Genomic DNA, 18,289 nt, shown 5'->3' on the forward strand with positions numbered 1-18,289 from the left:
GTCCCTAGTGGGTGTAGGACAGTGTTACTGTGCAGGGATTGCTGGTCTGAGCGGATCCAGTGGTCTGAAGGGCCTGTTTCCGCGCTGTATCTCTAAACGAAAACTAAAAAAACCCTAAAATTTACTGCATTAGCAGAGATATATTGCAGACATCTTCAGAGAAAGGAGAGCAAAATGCACCCAATATGTCTTCATCCTGAGAGCTTAGTTTAGTTTCGTTTATTATTGTCAAGTTGTCCTCGGTACAGTGAAAAGCTTTTGTTTGTGTTCTATGTGGTCAAAGAAAAAAGTTCTATATGAATACAATCGCGCCATCCACAGTGCATAGATAAAGGATAAAGGGTACAACATTTAATGCATTTAGCAAACTACGTATGCCTTCAACAACATACATATTCCACTGCTTCAAGCTGCCGTGTACCCAAATTAGTTGAAATCTTTGTTAAAACCCTGAATCAATTTACCTTAAGGTAGTGAATCAATGATAACTGATGACATGTTAATCATAAACTATGGAAAGAACATATTCTGTAAGGAAAGTGTTGACTTGGATGTCCAGTTTTGCATAATTTTCAATGAATAAAATATATTTAGTTTAGTTTCGTTCAGTTTAGTTTCGTTTTAGTTTGGAGATACAGCGTGGAAACATTGACCAGCGATCCCCATACACTAACACACACTAGGGACAATTTACATTTATACCAAGCCAATTAACGTACAAACCTGTACGTCTTTGGAGTGTGGGAGGAAACCGAAGACCTAGTAGAAAACCGCTGCAGGTTACCGGGAGAACGTACAAACTCCATACAGACAAGCAATTAACCCGGGTCTCTGGCGCTGTACAAACCTGTACGTCTTTTTGGATTGAACTTTGGGAACAAAACAAGACGCAAGTCCTAGTAGAAAAATAGAAACATAGAAACATAGCTGCAGGTTAGGCCATTCGGCCCTTCGAGCCTGCACCGCCATTCAATAACGTATCAAAACTCAGTATCCCGTACCTGCCTTCTCTCCATACCCCCTGATCCCTTTACAGGGACTCCCTCTTAAATATAGCCAATGAACCCATCTGTGGCAGAGATCAGAGAACCATTCTCTGCGTGGTCTCGGTTTTAAAGGCGCTGTAAGCTGTGACCCTTGTCCTGGACTTACCTAACATCGGGAACAATCTTCCTGCATCTAGCCTGTCCAACCCCTTAAGAATTTTGTAAGTTTCTATAAGATCCCCTCTCAATCTCCTAAATTATAGAGACTATAAACCAAGTCTATCCAGTCTTTCTTCATAAGACAGTCCTGACATCCCAGGAATCAGTCTGGTGGTCTCTGCCCTTGCTGAAGTCCTTCCTATTTGCTGTCAGGTGATGGCTCACCAAGAACAAACTGAGTCGAACCTCTCTGGTCGTCAAATCCTTTTGAAAGTAACGGATCGCTTTCTTTACTGCCTGCTGCAGCATGAACTATGACTGGTGTACCATGACACCCAGGTCTCGCTGCATCTCCCCCTTTCCCAATGCCAACAGTCCAGGGTGCCCTTGCTGGATTTCCGGATGCTGCAAAAGATCGAATTGGTTTGACTTTCGCAAGTCATCCTGACAAAAACTGGAGGCAGTTGACGCAAGTCACTCAGGCACGGCATAGTATATCCTTGAGGTGCTGTGGGAAAAGAGGTGTGGATAAGTATGCTGTCATTTGGCAGAATGCCTCGTCACCAGAATTTTTAAATAAAGACTGAGCTTGGCTGGTTGTGATCCACATCAGATCCTTCAGTATTCTTTGTCGAAGTTTTTTGCAAACAGGTGCATCAGACAGGACACTGTGCTCAGAACTCACACTGAGCAAAACACAAAATTGCTGCTGAAAGACCATCTACTCGGTGAAAGACGCACTCTGGACTGCTTGACATTTGCTGGTCTTAAGGGCCTGTCCCACTTGGCGATGTTTTCAGCGACTGCCGGCATCGTTGACTGACGTATCAGGTCACTGAAACATTTGTTGCGTGATGCGGCATGACGTGGCAGCTAAAGTGTTTTTTTAAGTGTTGCAACATTGTTTTTGTCGCCACTGGAATGTTCTAAATGTTTTGGCGACTGATATGACGCCGGCAGTCGCCAAAAAAATCGTCAAGTGGGATAGACCGTTTACTGTGCAGGAAGCTGTCCACAACTGAATATCACTTTTCAAGGAACAGGGCCATGTGCTGAGAGACACAGCGCAGCTGGTGCAAGGGCTGCATGAGGAAGGGTCATTGGTGAAAGAACCTTTACCTTTACACACCGAGGGTAGAAAAAACCCTCAGACCATTTGCACGAGGAGAGTACTGAATGAATAAGTGATGTCACGTCGATTTCATGTAAATGGGATCATTTATCTTGTATCAGAATGGTGACAACTGAATGCACTTCTTTATGTTTAGTTTTGTTTAGTTTAGTGATACTGCATGAAAACAGGCCCTTCGGCCCACCGATTCCGCACCAACCAACGATCACCCGTACACAAGTTCAATTCTACACACTAGGGACAGTTTACAGAAGTCAATCAACCTACAAACTTGCACGTCGTTGGTATGTGGGAGCAAACCGGAGCACCCGGGGCAAACCGATGTGGTTACAGGGAGAATGTACAAACTCCGTACAGACAGCACCCGTAGTCAGGATCGAACCCGGGTCTCAGGCCACAACTCTAACGCTGATTCACTGGGCCGCCCTCTGTGGTGCCAATTTTTGAAGGAAGTAATATTTTGGAAAAACAAAATCAATGCATGCTCTAGCGCAATCACAGCAATCTTCTTCCTGCAATGGTTTGGGAATGTGGTGTAAATAGTAAAAGGAGATCTTAAAAGGGGACAAGGTATGCGGGTTCCCATATGGATATATTTATTGGATCTAGCTTTTGTTCCTCCAGTGTAAAGCTGTAATGGTTTAGTTTAGTTTAGTTTTAGAGATACAGCGCGGAAACAGGCCCTTCGGCCCACTGGGCCTGCGCCAACCAGCAATCCCTGCACATTAACACTATCCTACACCCACTTGGGACAATTTTAACATTTACCAAGCCAATTAACCTACCTCCTATGTCTTTGGAGTGTGGGAGGAAACCGAAGGTCTCGGAGAAAACCCACGTGGGTCACGGGGAGAACGTACAGCGCCCGTAGTCGGGATAGAACCCGGGTCTCCGGCGCTGCATTCGCTGTAAGACAGCAACTCTACCGCTGCGCCACCATGACTGGCCCGCTGGTGTAGCACATAAAAGAAGAGTCCTGGTAAAATGCATTTGTCTCACTTGTACATTTTAGTGACAAGATTAGGGGTGATCCTGGCTTGGAGAAGCCATCGATCGTGACAGTTTGAATGAGCCAAAATAAATCATCTTGTGTTTCAGTTAAATCATCTTGTGTTTCAGAATAATTGTAATTATTCCAACATCCTCGGATAATGACTGTCTCTGCTGATATTGTATCAACTCCTGCCGACTCTAGATTTGCCCTGAGCCTGATCATCTGCTGTTGTCATCAGTATTTAATCTCAAAGCAAAAAGATTAAAATAATATTGGCAAACCAGACTTTGAAATTTTGAAATTAATCATGGTCTCCCCTTGTAATTGACAAAGAGACTCCAGATATGAAAGTATGGATTCAAACAACAATGCATGTGATCATATTTCCAGTAGGGGCAAACAGGTTTCAGTCATCAATTGTCAGCGATCAAACGTAAATGCAATGTATTCTCCATAACGATATGACTATTCTACACGGAAAGCGAATGGAAACACTTTGCAACACTCCCTTTTTGCAAGAAATGAAGAGCGATCATCAAGTTGCAAGATGTTACTGGGATACCTGTGGATAAATAAATGAAGATTTATCCATATAGTCCTTGCAATTTAGGATATCTAGTTCTTTCGGACAAGTTGAGCTCAGATGGCGATGATTTTGGCAAATGAGTGGAGTACAGCTACAGCAGCTTTAGATAAAATAGATATATAAAATGTGCACAAATGGAACAGATGCCTTTGTCAGCAGCCCACATAAGGAGTTTCAGCATTATCAAAGGTCAGATCTGCATTATACACTCTGCGGCAGCAGTCACAATAAACGGCTGCAGTTCCTTTGAAACTCTATGAAGGTTTTTTTTAGCTGCTTTCCTTCTTTAATTCAAAACCAATAGCATGTAAAATATATACACAGTGGTCTGATTTTGAAAGGTGAAACAAAAACGAGGTGACCTAGAAATTCTATCCCATAGTGCATTGTTAATGAGTACCATAAGGTAGAGTTTTATTGGAAAATTGATTGTGTTGTACTTTGTATAATTTGAAGTCCACAATATTGGTTTGGATCCACCAAGCATCTAATAAGCTTATTCGCAGAGACACCTGGACACACACAAAAGTATCCGGCAACATGAAATGGATATCCAGAAGCCTGTTCTGTGAAATTAATTTGCCTGCAAATCACATGGCCATTCACAATAAATGTGAAGCCAGCTTTTAGTGACACTTCAATCACTGGGATCTCAACATCTCAACCACTGGGATCTGCTGCTGGGCATTGGTTGCCAGTAGATACATAGATACATAGAGAATAGGTGCAGGAGTAGGCCATTCGTCCCTTCGAGCCTGCACCGCCATTCAATATGATCATGGCTGATCATCCAACTCAGTATCCCATACCTACCTTCTCTCCATACCCCCTGATCCCCTTAGCCACAAGGGCCACATCTAACTCCCTCTTAAATATAGCCAATGAACTGGCCTCAACTAACCTCTGTGGCAGAGAGTTCCAGAGATTCACCACTCTCTGTGTGAATTTTTTTTTCTCATCTCAGTCTTAAAGGATTTCCCCCTTATCCTTAAGCTGTGACCCCTTGCCCTGGACTTCCCCAACATCGGGAACAATCTTCCTGCATCTAGCCTGTCCAACCCCTTAAGGATTTTGTAAGTTTCTATAAGATCCCCCCTCAATCTCCGAAATTCTAGCGAGTATAAGCCGAGTCTATCCAGTAGGTTCCCTATAAGGTGTAGGGAGGAATGCAAGTGCTGGTTTAAACCGAAGCAATAAAAAAAACACTAGAAGCAGAATTAATCGACAATTGAAAATTTTAATAATGTATGATTGATGTGTATGAAAAGTTTTTTTTATTATAATATGTAACTATACTTTACCATAATATGTTTGCTTCTGATAAAAATATTTAAAAAAAAATAAAATAAAAAATAAAAAACCGAAGCTGGTTTAAACACAAAAAGCTGGAGTAACTCTGGGGGTCAGACAGCATCTCTGGAGAAAAGGAATAAGTGATGTTTCGGGTCAGACCCATTTCGAAGAAGAAGGGTCTCGACCCAAAAAGTCACCTATTCCTTTTCTCCAGAGATGCTGGCTGACCTGCTGCTTTACTCCAGCTTTTTGTGTCTATCTTTGGCTCGCTATAAGGTGTGGATATAAGGATATGTCATAGTCATAGTGATAAAGTGTGGATACAGGCTGTTAGACCTAACTTGCCCACACTGGCCAACATGTCACAGCTACATTAGTCTCACCTGCCCGCTTTTGGTCCATATCCCTCCAAACCTGTTCTATCCATGTACCTGTCTAACTGCTTCTTAAACGTTGCATCCCAGCCTCAACTACATCCTCTGGCAGCTTGTTCCATACACTGTGTGAAAAAGTTACCCCTCAGATTCCTACTAAATCTTTTCCCATTCACCGTAACCTATGTCCTCTGGTCCTCGATTCACCTACTGTGGGCAAGAGACTCTGTGCATCTACCCAGTCTCTTCCTGGATATAGAAGAAATCAACTGGCATCATGCTCAGCACAGACATTGTGGGCCGAAGGGCCTGTTCCTGTGCTTTCTAAGTTATAAGCTAACTAGAACACATAAATGTATGAAATGTATTTAAGAACTTCTTGGGTAATCCCTCAGGACTGAAGATGACTTGGTTTCACTCTAGTTTTGATGGTTCTAAGGTGGGTAATGAGACACCATTGTGGGAATCTTCCATAGATGGGGCCCTGTACAAAATGTACTTTGGCTTTCCATAATCTCCATGTTTACCAGGCTTTTCCTGGTAAGGAAAATGTCAAGGCCACAAACATTTGAAGTAAAAGTATTATGTGTTGGGTCTGGTTTAATATTAGTCTGCCTTCCTCCAAATGTTATCCATTTCACTGCCTAAACACACCCATCGACTCAATCTACACTTCATGCTGCCTTGGGAAAGCAGCCAACATAACCAAGGACCAGTTCATTTCTTCTTCTCTCTCCTGGTGGGCAGAAGGTACAAAAGCTTGAAAACTTACCACCACATTCTGGAACAACATTTTCCCCACTGTCATCAGACTACTGAACAGACCTCTCATAACCTAAAGGTGAAGTTCCAATCTCCCAACCTACCTCATTGCGGCCCTTGCACTTTTATTTTATCTGCACATTCTATGTAACTGTAATGCTATATTCTGAAGTCTGAAGAAGGGTCTTGACCCAAAACATCACATATTCCTTCTCTCCAGAGATTCTGCCTGTCACGCTAAGTTACTCCAGCACTTTGTGTCCATCTTATGCTATAACAATGTTTCATTGTACTCTGCACTCTGTTTTCTTTCTTATTGTTGTGGTACTTGGGTATGTCTTGATTGTCATCATGTATAATATGCTTTGACTAGGAAGTACCCAAACAAAGTTTTGCACTGTATCTCGGTTCACATGACAAAATAAGCCAATACCAATACCAAGGCAAACTCTAAAGCCTAATTTATTCCAGGTCCCAAAATTCAACTGTATTACTTTTTTTAACAGTGACTGCCTAATGGCTTTCTCAGATGCAGGCCCATGACAAGATGTATTATTATCAAGAAAAAAATATTGAGTGGGGCATACCTACATGAAAATGTATTTGCCATTTCTGCTTAACATACTGGTGATCAAAAAAATCAGCTGCAACACAATTTATATTTTAAACACAGAGGCAAGTTATAAATGTTCTTCTCCCGAAGATACAAGGGATGTTTACATTCATGAACGCCACTGTTATTGCTACCATTAAAAAAAAATCATTTACTTTCATCACTTCTAAATTTAGTTTTGTCGGTGACTTCCTTGTAGCTTCCTGTCTTGCACCTTTCACAAGAAGTAATGATTTTTGGCAAAATCTGGACATCGAACACATAAAACAATTTTATTTTAAAATACAATAACGAAATTCTAATCCTTTAATGTGTCTTAGACATTTTTCTATCTTTCAATATGAAAGCAAATTGGTATTTTGGTTATTTAACTATTTAAGTTCTGTTTTGTCTTACTTGACAAATTCTGGTGAGAAAAGTACCTCCTGTTCAGTAAAGCAGTCTTGTGTAATGTAACAGGAGCATGCAAAGAAACTCACGTCTAATGCAATGTTACCTTGTTGCCGCAGAACACTAGTGCATGTTTTTCATCAGACAAATTGACAAAGAAGTACTGTGATTCAGGAACAAAATAATTTGCAAGCCCCCAGAAATTGCTAATAATCCTCAGTCCAATTAAATTCCATCCTGCTCAGATAATGTAGGGGTTACAGCAGATAGTTTAACTTGCAAAACATTTGGCAAATTTGTCTGAAGAAGGGTCCCGACCAGAAACGTCACCGTATTTCCTTATTCGCCAGCTTGCTGCCTGACCCGCTGATTTACTCTGCACTTTGTGTCCCTTTGGCAAATTTTGTTACTGTGGTAGTGATTATGTTCCTTCAAATAAATCTTTAACCTGGTTTCTTCCATCTCAGCTTGACAATGTGAATACTCTCCAGCACTAACCTTCAAACTCAATCAAGTAAGGGAACCATAATGGGCAAAGACTGGTAAGTAAAACAAACTAGAAAGGAAGTATTGATTGAAAATGTTCATTAATATGTTTGGCTACAGTGAACAAATTTGGAAGAGCAACTGTCATTACTATATAGGGTTTGAGGTTCACCTCTGAGTTGGAGAGTATTTTTGTGTTTAGGATATTTTTGGAAAATATTTTGAATTTTTTTTTGTGTTTGATTTTAGGTTTCTGCAAGAAATAATTTAGAAATATTGGTTTACCCTGAGCCGGCAGCTATAAAGGGGATAGCAGTTATGTTCACAGAGAGTATTCATATTGTAAAGTCAGTTAAACATATTTTGTCACTAACCAAAAGCAATATCTTTGATTTCCTCAACTGTAGTGTAGTTCAGCTTATAAATCAGCGTACTAACAAATCCATGGAACAACTATCGATATGTGTGTCGACAACAAGACAGGACTGATATCTTTGAAAGCCAGGCAGGCAGATGGCCAGGTCAATTCCCCAGAGAATTGGCATATCATGGATTTAAAAAAACGATTCTTTATTGTTGTATTTTATTGAAATATTATTGTTGAAATAGTTTTTGTGTTTGATATTATGTTTCTGCTGGCAATATATTTTTTCTGCATTTAAAACAACCCCTTCAGTCTTTTTACACTAAAGAGATAAATTGTTTTGAAACGGTTGCGAGCATGAAGTGGGTGTGGTAGGAAGAGTGGTTGCTAGGCTGTGGGTGACAGAGGAAACGGTCAGTTCATTTGCCAATGTTTCATTTATCACTGCATACAATGACATTCTTTGGTTGAAGTTATCAACCTCCTGCAGTACCTTAAATAAAATCAATTAGATCATTATGATGGTGCACACTTAAATAATATATATATAAGAACAGTCAGAAATGGAGATTTCAGTGAAATCAATGGTTTATAGATCAGAAGGTGAACTCAATCTTTATATTTATTTCCCCAAAATAAACTTTTTTAATATTAATTAAAAATATGTACAAAATAAGAACAGTGCAAAAATGTTTCCAACAGCATTTAACGATGGTCTTTGGCCCACCCATTCCCCCCAGGCTATCGATCAACCCATTGTTTAATGTTAGTTTAGAGATACAACGCGGAAACAGACCCTTCGGCCCACCTGGTCCATGCCGACCAGCGATCCCCGCACATTAACACTATCAACACACACTAGGGACAATTTAAATTTATACCAAGCCAATTAATCTACAAACCTGTATGGCTTTGTAGTGTGGGAGAAAACCAGAGATATCAGAGAAAACCCACGTAGGTCACGGGGAGAAGGTGCAAACACCGTACAGACAAGCATCCGTAGTCAGGATCGAACCCGGGTCCCTGACACTGTAAGGCAAGAACGTGTCACTGTGTCGCCCTTAAAATGTGAAGCCATTCCCATACTTTTCCATGAGAAGGTTTGTTTTGTGTGAACGTATGTATGCGTGTGCGTGTGTGAATATGTATATATGATCTATATATATGTGTATTTGTTTGTGTATATATACACACACTGAACTTTTTGCTGCTTTCTTTCTCGTTGATTATATTGTTTACAGTGTAATATGTTTACATATTCTATTGTGATGCTGCAAGTAAGAATTTCATTGTTCTATCTGGGACATATGACAATAAAACACCTTTGACTATTGACTCTTGACATGTTCAATTTACTGTGTGCAAATAAACGACCAGCCCACACTTCTTTATGATGTAAGAGGAAGCAGAGCATTTCAGGAAACCAAGCAATCACAGTGAGAACATGCAAACTCCACACCAACAGCACCAGAGGTTAGGATCAAGGCCAGTTCACTGGAACTGTGAGCAACAAAATGTATTAGCTGCACCATTCTGTTACCCAGCACAAGAATCATTTAACTGAGAATCTCTAAGAATTCATCTTTCTGTACAGGGAAATTATTATTCAATGAGTTTAAACTGATTAGAATAATGGCACTAGTAAGGATCATCATTTTATAGATAATGGCTCCATTCAAACTGTGGACTTCCTTTATGCATAAATCACAATGATCATTTTATCAAGTAGCAAGAATAGCAATTGATGCAACGTTTGGCCTTTAGTGATATCTAGAAGAATTGACATTTATCACATTGGAACAAATTGTATCAGTCGGGTAAGTGTCATATGATGTGTACAGCTGGCCCTCTTCACATCTATAAATTAGGAAGCTTTCTGAATGTACAACAGAGTGTAATAACTCGATAAATCTTATATCAAACTAGGCTGTAGTTCCCTAACACGTCCCTTTTAAAAAATATTTCAACAAATTTGTAAACAGGCTTGCTGGCAGTGTGATTGTGAATATATAAATGGATCATTAATCATATCTGTTTTTATATTTTCAAATTTTAGTTTAGTTTAGTTTATAGAGATACAGCGAGGACGCGGGTCCACTGGCACACTATGTCCACGCCGCCAGCGATCCCCGCACGCTAACACTATCCTACAAAATTCTTAAGGGATTGGACAGGCTAGATGCAGGAATATTGTTCCCGATGTTGGGGAGGTCCAGGACAAGGGGTCACAGCTTAAGGATAAGGGGGAAATCCTTTAAAACCGAGATGAGAAAAACATTTTTCACACAGAGAGTGGTGAATCTCTGGAACTCTCTGCCACAGAGGGTAGTTGAGGCCAGTTCATTGGCTATATTTAAAAGGGAGTTAGATGTGGCCCTTGTGGCTAAAGGGATAAGAGGGTATGGAGAGAAGGCAGGTATGGGATATTGAGTCGGAGGATCAGCCATGATCATATTGAATGGCGGTGCAGGCTCGAAGGGCCGAATGGCCTACTCCTGCATCTAATTTCTATGTTTCTATGTTTCTACACACTTGGGACACATTACAATTTTTACCAAAGCCAATTAACCTATAAACCTGTACGTCTTTGGAGTGTGGGAGGAAACCGGAGCTCCTGGAGAAAACCCATGCAGGTCATAGGGAGTGTGTACAAACTCCGTACAGACAGCATCCGTAGTCAGGATCGAACCCGGGTCTCTGGCACTCTAAGGCAGCAACTCTATCACTGCGCCACTGTGCCACCCATTGATTGACAGTAAAATAATTTCCCCCATTTGTGTGTCACGCATTATGCCAATCGTAGAATAAACTTAGCCTGGTGTTCATAACATGAATTTTGTACAGTCAGCTATTTCAACAGTATCTTTTATAAGAGTTTTCCAGTGTCATGACATTTCCAATTTAAGTCATATATATACAGGTTGAATAAATATCTGGGTGAAAGAGAAGTTATTTTATTTTTTATACCATTTAAGGTGATTGAAACAATTTAGTTGACATTTGCATTACAAGGCAATGTCGCAGAATTCACAAGGTTTCTAAGGTTAAAGAAATTCTCTCAACAAATGCTTTAAGAGCATAGTGATCCTGGCTACGAGACAATCCTGGTTGCATTCGTTTTAGTTTGAGTGAAGCAATGCAGAATATAGTGGAGGTAAATTGACAAGCATCACAGAATGTTTTATTCATTAGCCGTTCTTCAGATTCACTGAAAAAATCTCCTACCATGTGGGGAAGTTACACATATCATGAGTGTGTATGTTGAGAAGATTTGCATGTTACATTTGTGAGTTTTTCCACATCACCTGACAGGCACCGTGACAATGTTCAGCCTGAAGTTGCGATTTGCAAACGGCTTCTGACTTTATAAGAAAAAAAATATAATTGCCCATCTCTAAATCGTCCTGATTTATATATTTTGTTGTTGTCAGAATGCATTAAATTAACAAGCGATAATAATTATACTTAAGAATGGATTAAAAAATCTCTGCTTTTGCCATGCTTGTTTAGAATGAAAGTGAACAGTACTTTTGTATACAGCAAAAGCACATAAATTAAGAGGAGAAAAGGACCAAGGGACCCAAAGAAATCCCATTGTGATCAACCCCATTTTGAATTGACAATCTCTTGTTTGATACCCACTTTATTAAGAGAAGGTAGAAGCCACAAAGCCACCCAGTAATAAAACATAATTATCCTACCACAGGTACAACCTTTGTACTTTTCCAGAGAGTTCCAATACTTATGATATTATCTGTCATATGTAATCCTTCCAGATAGAGTACAATTCACAGATAAACATTACTTGAAGGCTTGGGCGGCTGTATGCAAATGCTTCAAAGAGCCTCTGGCGATTATTTAATGATGCACACGCACAAGCCTATTTCATACCATTTACTCACTATCAGGCTGAACTTTGCTGGGATAAGCCTTTGACCTATTTCTCAGAATCTTGTTCTCTGACTCATTCTGCACATACCCTAATTAAGACAGGTCACCGAAAATTGATCAGATCAGAAAATTCAAGTCCATTCTGGATCGCAGAGTAGTTATCATTCAAACAACAAAAACATTGGCGTTCCCTTCACAGGTCTTCCTGAGTCAGTCTGTGTACATGCTTTCATAAGGTACCAATTATTCTCGTGAAACAAATTTACTTTATATATTCCGCTCGCAAGTGCAATTGACTTGAAATTTGTGTTTTAAATAACACACAAAGTTCTGAATAACACGGGAAAGATGACTAATCATGTTTCGCTCTTCACAGAACATTCTGAAATAATCATTTGCAATGCATATATTTATGAAACAAAAAGCTGGTTGGGAGAAATAATGATTAGAAGTTTAGTGATTAGATAAGGTGTTTGAAGAACTAAAAGAGACTTGATTTGTAAGGACTACCTTAATGTATGGCATATGCTGCAGCCTTTTAGCTAATTCACATGTCTGTCTGCACTAATAATAGAGGAGGTTACGTGCCAATTATTCAGGGTGAAATCAGCCAGTAAGCTTAGTACAATAGAAGCAGTGTTCAGATCCTTGATCTGGCACATTTTTTAAACACATTATCACCAGCTGCTTCAGAACAGTCCTGATACATTATGGTCTCCATCTCTATCGAAGAATGTAAATTGCTTTAAATTGACAATATATGTTATTTTATCTTTACATATTGTGAGGTGCACTAGTCTTTCATCATGCTGTATTTCCTCAGAATGATTTCCATATAAATTGTCACTTTTTGCATTAGGGACGTGTACATTATTGTCAGCTGAAATTGGACATCCATTAAAATGCTTTGTCTCCGTCACCACACACACACTGTTTTACATTACCAGCAGTAGCCTTACCTTCACAGTCCCACTTAAACTAATGCAGGTTATTGCTGTTGGCTCTGAGACAATGCAATGCTAAAAATGTAGTTGCTTTAACACACCCCAGTTATACAATATAATGGAGAGTCAGAAAATAATAATTAGCATCTAATAGTCTTGTTGGCCATAAAATCTGGGCAAAACTAATCTAGGGTCATGTGCACATCTGTAATTGGCCATAATTTAGATGGCAATGCTTGCAGAATCATGAGAATTAAAGTCATATTCTAATTATGTTGTTCAATTTCGGAATGAGTTAAAATATCTCATGCCATGCGTGAATGGCAACTCTTAGATTTAACTGGTAGAAAGCTAAAAAAAAAAACTGTTAACCATTTAATTAAAATATAAACAATACTGAAGGCTTAATTAAAAACACTTCCTATTAATCTTGGCCAATTTGTGCTAATTAAGAAGATTAATTTTTAAGTGACAGTGAAACAAATTGCATCTAGGCCAAACACATTATGGATCAGATTTTATTTTGCTCAGCATTATCCTTGGATGCAGGCTCGTATATAGGTCAGCGAACTAGAAATTGTCTTTTCTTCTCTGGTAGCTGGCTCTATTTATGATTACCTGAACTGACCGCCGGGATTTTGCAATTTCTCGATGTGTAGCTATTTTTGGCGAATACAAATTGCTGGAAGGCACAGTGGTCGAGTTCCTGCATTACAGTGCCCGAGACGCAGGTTCGATCCTGACTACGGGTACAGATTTTGTACGTTCTCCCCGTGACCAGCTGGGTTTTCCCTCCCACATTCCAAAGACGTGGGAGGGCATGTTTTTCCGTGCTGTATCTCTAAACTAAACTAAACTAAACTTGACAGGTCAGGCAGCATCTGTAGAGGAAACAGAGAAATGACATTTCAGGTCGGGTCACTTCTTTACACTATAGGATGAGAGGATATAAAGCAGGTAGTAGGGGTGAGGGGAAGGGGTGGGACAAGAGCTGGCAAGTGATTGGTGGATCTAAGTAAGGCGAGCGTGATTGCCAAAAGTCGAGAGTCCAGAAGGATGGAGATAGTAAGCAAGACTGGAGATGATGAGTGCAGAAATGAAAGGGTGAGAATGGCGAAATATGATAAAATGGGAAGATGAGGGCTGAAATGTAAAACCAGGGGGAAGGAGGGTAGAAAAGGACAAAGCGGGGAGAAAAATGTTGGATCTGGTACATGGAAGGGTGGGCGATGAGCAGATGGGGGTTTAAGGTGGATGATGTGGATGATGGGAGTGGAAAGAGAGGTATGCACAGATAGAGATCGGGGGGGGGGGGGGGGGTGGAAACTGGGTAGATGTGAGGAGACATATGGGAATGAGGAGGTTGCCTGAAAATGAAGAATGCAATGTTCATGTCATTGGGTTGTCGGCTTCCCAAGCGGAATATTTGGTGCTGTTTTTCCTGCACATGTGTTGCCTCACTCTTACAGCGGAGTGATCCCAGCACCTGCTGTTTCTTGTGGCTCCATGTACCTATGTTGCTACTAATTGGCAATCTCATCCACAGAACTTGTTTCAATAAATCAATGATGTTATATGATTTCTGAGCCGGTTAAAATATCTGGTCCAGTGGCTGATGATAGATTAAATAAGAACCAAGAGTAACAAAATAACTATGATTGACACAGAAAGCTGGAGTAACTCAGGAGGACAGGCAGCATCTCTGGAGAGAAGGAATGGGTGACATTTTGGGTCGAGACGCTTCTTCTTCAGAAGAAACGTCACCCCCTCCTTCTCTCCAGGGATGCTACCTGTCCCGCTGAGTTACTCCAGCTTTTTCTGTCTATCTGCGGTTTAAATCAACATCTGCAGTTCCTTCCTACACAAATTCACTGGAATATTTGGTGAAGAGTGAAGCAATTCAGTACACTGCCCTGGATGCCACTGCTTCAATCAAGATGTTCAAGAGGGAACTGCAGATGCTGGAAGATCGAAGGTACACAAAATTGCTGGAGGAACTCAGCGGGTGCAGCAGCATCTATGGAGCGAAGGAAATAGGCGACGTTTCGGGCCGAAACCCTTCTTCAGACTGATCAGGCTTCAATCAAGATGTTGGGTTCCATTTCTCAGTAGCAACAACACTCATCTTAAAGGTGATAATGTACAATAATGATGATCAATCTCCTGTGGATTTTATCATGGCACCAGGGGAAGGGACTTTATGATGTTGAGTAGCCTTGGATGGTTGAAGCTCCCCTCATCCAAACGAGAAGAGTACATTCCATCACACTCCTATCTTGAGCCTCGTTGGTTGTTGAAGAAGCTTTGAGAAGTCAGGATGAGTTATGCCCCTGTCCCACTTTGGACACCTGAACGGAAACCTCTGGAGACTTTGTGCCCCACCCAAGGTTTCCGTGCAGTTCCCGGGGGTTCCCGGTGGTTTTTGTCAGTCTCCGTAATGGTCGAAAGTGGTTTCCGCTTCTTCTATGCTCCGGCGATTATTTCAAAAAATTCAAAACCGGCCGCGACTAAAAATAGGTTGCCGTTTTAAAAATCAGTAATTTTTTAGTCGATGCCGATTGCGATGCTGGTTGAAGATGGTTGCCGGAGGTTGCAGGTAGTGGAAGGTAAGACCTCCCTGGTGGAACAAAGCTGGGTGAACAAACGGCCTTACCTTCCACTACCTTCAACCTCCAGAAACCACCTTCAACCAGCATCGCAATCGGCATCGACTAAAAAATTACCGATCTTTAAAACGGCAACCTATTTTTAGTCGTGGCCGGTTTTTAATTTTTTGAAATAATCGCCGGAACATAGAAAAAGCGGAAACCACTTTCGACCATTAGGGAGACTGACAAAAACCTCCGGGAACCGCACGGAAACCTTGGTTGGGGCGCAAAGTCTCCAGAGGTTTCGGTTCAGGATTCCTAAGTGGGACAGGGGCATAACTCACCAAAAGATTCCAAGTTTCTGACTTACTCATAGTGTCACATTGTGTATATGGTTACTCCAGTTCAGTTTCTCGTCAATGGCGATATCTGGGATATTGATAGTGGCGAATGAATGGTAATGCCATTGGTGTCCAGTGGTGAAAGATGGATTTTCCCTTTTTTAGTTTAGTTTAGTTTAGTTTAGAGATACAGCGAGGAAATAGGCCCTTCAGCTCACCGAACTCCGCATGGACCAGCAAATCTGCACATTAATGCTGCCCAACATACCCTTGGGACAATATTTTACATTAATACCAAGCTGATTAACCTACAGACCTGTACATCCTTGGAGTGTGGGAGGAAACCGAAGATCTCGGAGGAAACCAAAGATCTTGAAGAAAACTCACACAGGTCATGGAGAGAGTGTACAAACCCTGTACAGACTGGCACCTGCGGTCAGGATCGATCCTGGGTCTCTTGCACTGTATAGTAGTAGCTCTACCACTACGCCATCATTCCACCCTCTTGTTAGATATTATTATTGCCTGGCACATATGTGGCCTGAATGTCAGCTCATGCCTGGAGATTGTCCGCATGGTCCTGCACTTGGATGTGGACTGCCTCATTATCCAAGGTGTTGTGAATGGTGCTGAACAATTGCAACCATCAAGGACCACCTATGCTTCTGATCTTACAATTTTAGGAAGATCATTGATGAAACAGCTGATGATAATTGAACCTAGGACATTGTCCAGGTGAAAATGAGTTAGAGACAATGAAACGCACCAGGATGACATGGAACCTGTACAATGACTAGGGTGGGGGAGGGGTGGAGAGAGAGGGGATACTCTTCATATTGGGCATATCTTGAGGAGATTTCGAATTGGAGCAGTAAAGTGTACTTGGTATGATTTCTGGTCTATACTGAGAACTGTTCTCAGCTGCAAAATGGCTTTGTACATTGGAGTTAATGCATGGCAATACAGGGCCACCACTTTTGTTTTTTCTATCCCCCAAGCCCACCTGCCCTTTCCTTGGAAAGTCCAATTTTACAGCAGTGTGGCACTCGTTCAGTGGCACCCAAGGCTTCGTCATGACAGTTTCTTAACCAAGGTGTGTAAATCTAAGCAGCACGATGAACAACACAGTGTTATGTTTGACTGAATGCCTTAATTGTACTGTCACCAACTGTACAACGTTCTGTTTGCTAACTGGGAAGACAAATATTGATACATTTACCAATACTGTACAGTAAAAGGATGCAATTCTTTGCATTAAATTGCACCACTAATCTAATTAGATACTCTAATAAACCTTATAATCTATAACAGATGGTTGGGAGGAGGGGTGCGCTTGCAAGCTGAAAGACTTTGATACAAATATAAACTGCTTAAGCTTCTTGTCTGTTGTTTGCAACAACACAACGTTCATAACACAGCCAACCCATAGCTTTGTACGTACGTTCAGGCTGAGATATTCCTGATCTTAAATTGTGACTAAGTATTTTACCTGTGACGATCTTTAGCATTATTTGGGGAAAAGGTAAAATACATTTTCACATTCCTTCATGTACTGGGCATCAACCTAATAATATATCAGTAGAACTGCCGCTGAAAGAAAGGATGAAAATCTTCTGCAGGATTTTGGAAACTGGCAGATGTCCCAAATTTTGATTATATTCATTTGGAGCAGACCTAGCTCCAGTAGAGTCGTGGTCACCGATGCACTATAAATAACAAAAGAAACAATATGTAGCTTCAATATCTCAAAAGATTCTGGCCCATGAAAACTTGGGGAGAGAGCTTAATGCATTACAGTTAATTGCGGCATTAATCTGAAATCTAGTTGAAGACCTTCCCACGAGGCTCAAGTTCCAGATTTTTAACCAGTTTATTGTTGATCAAAACTGTTATATGCAAGGAATATTCATCAACTCTTCGTATTGGTTCAATGTCTGCACAATGAAAAACAATCATATAAATTATTCAGAGGAAAATATCTTCCACACCTTTCAGCTGCCATTAAAATGTTAGTAATTCACTAAGCTGTTTCCAAACATGGAAGAAAAAGGTTGGAAGTTTTAAGAAGTGAAAGCTTCTTGTTTCTTCGGTTTTCAGCTTCATTTATTGTCATGTGTACCGAGGTACAGTGAAAAGCTTTTGTTGCATTCTAACCAATCAGCGGAAAGCTAACACGCGATTACAATTGAGCCATTCACAGAGTTCAACATGTATGTGCAGGACATGGGGTCTATGCAGTGATGTTAAATTGGATGTGATACATATTTAACGTAATATTTGTAAAATTCTCGTGCATGTATAAGTCCTTGAATACAAAGTCTCTTTATAAATACTTTGCCAACATTCCAACAGTGGTGCAGCTGGAGTATTGCGTACAGTTTTGGTC

This window comes from Leucoraja erinacea, chromosome 21 (genome assembly GCF_028641065.1).
Source record: "Leucoraja erinacea ecotype New England chromosome 21, Leri_hhj_1, whole genome shotgun sequence".
NCBI classification, from domain to species: domain Eukaryota; kingdom Metazoa; phylum Chordata; class Chondrichthyes; order Rajiformes; family Rajidae; genus Leucoraja; species Leucoraja erinaceus.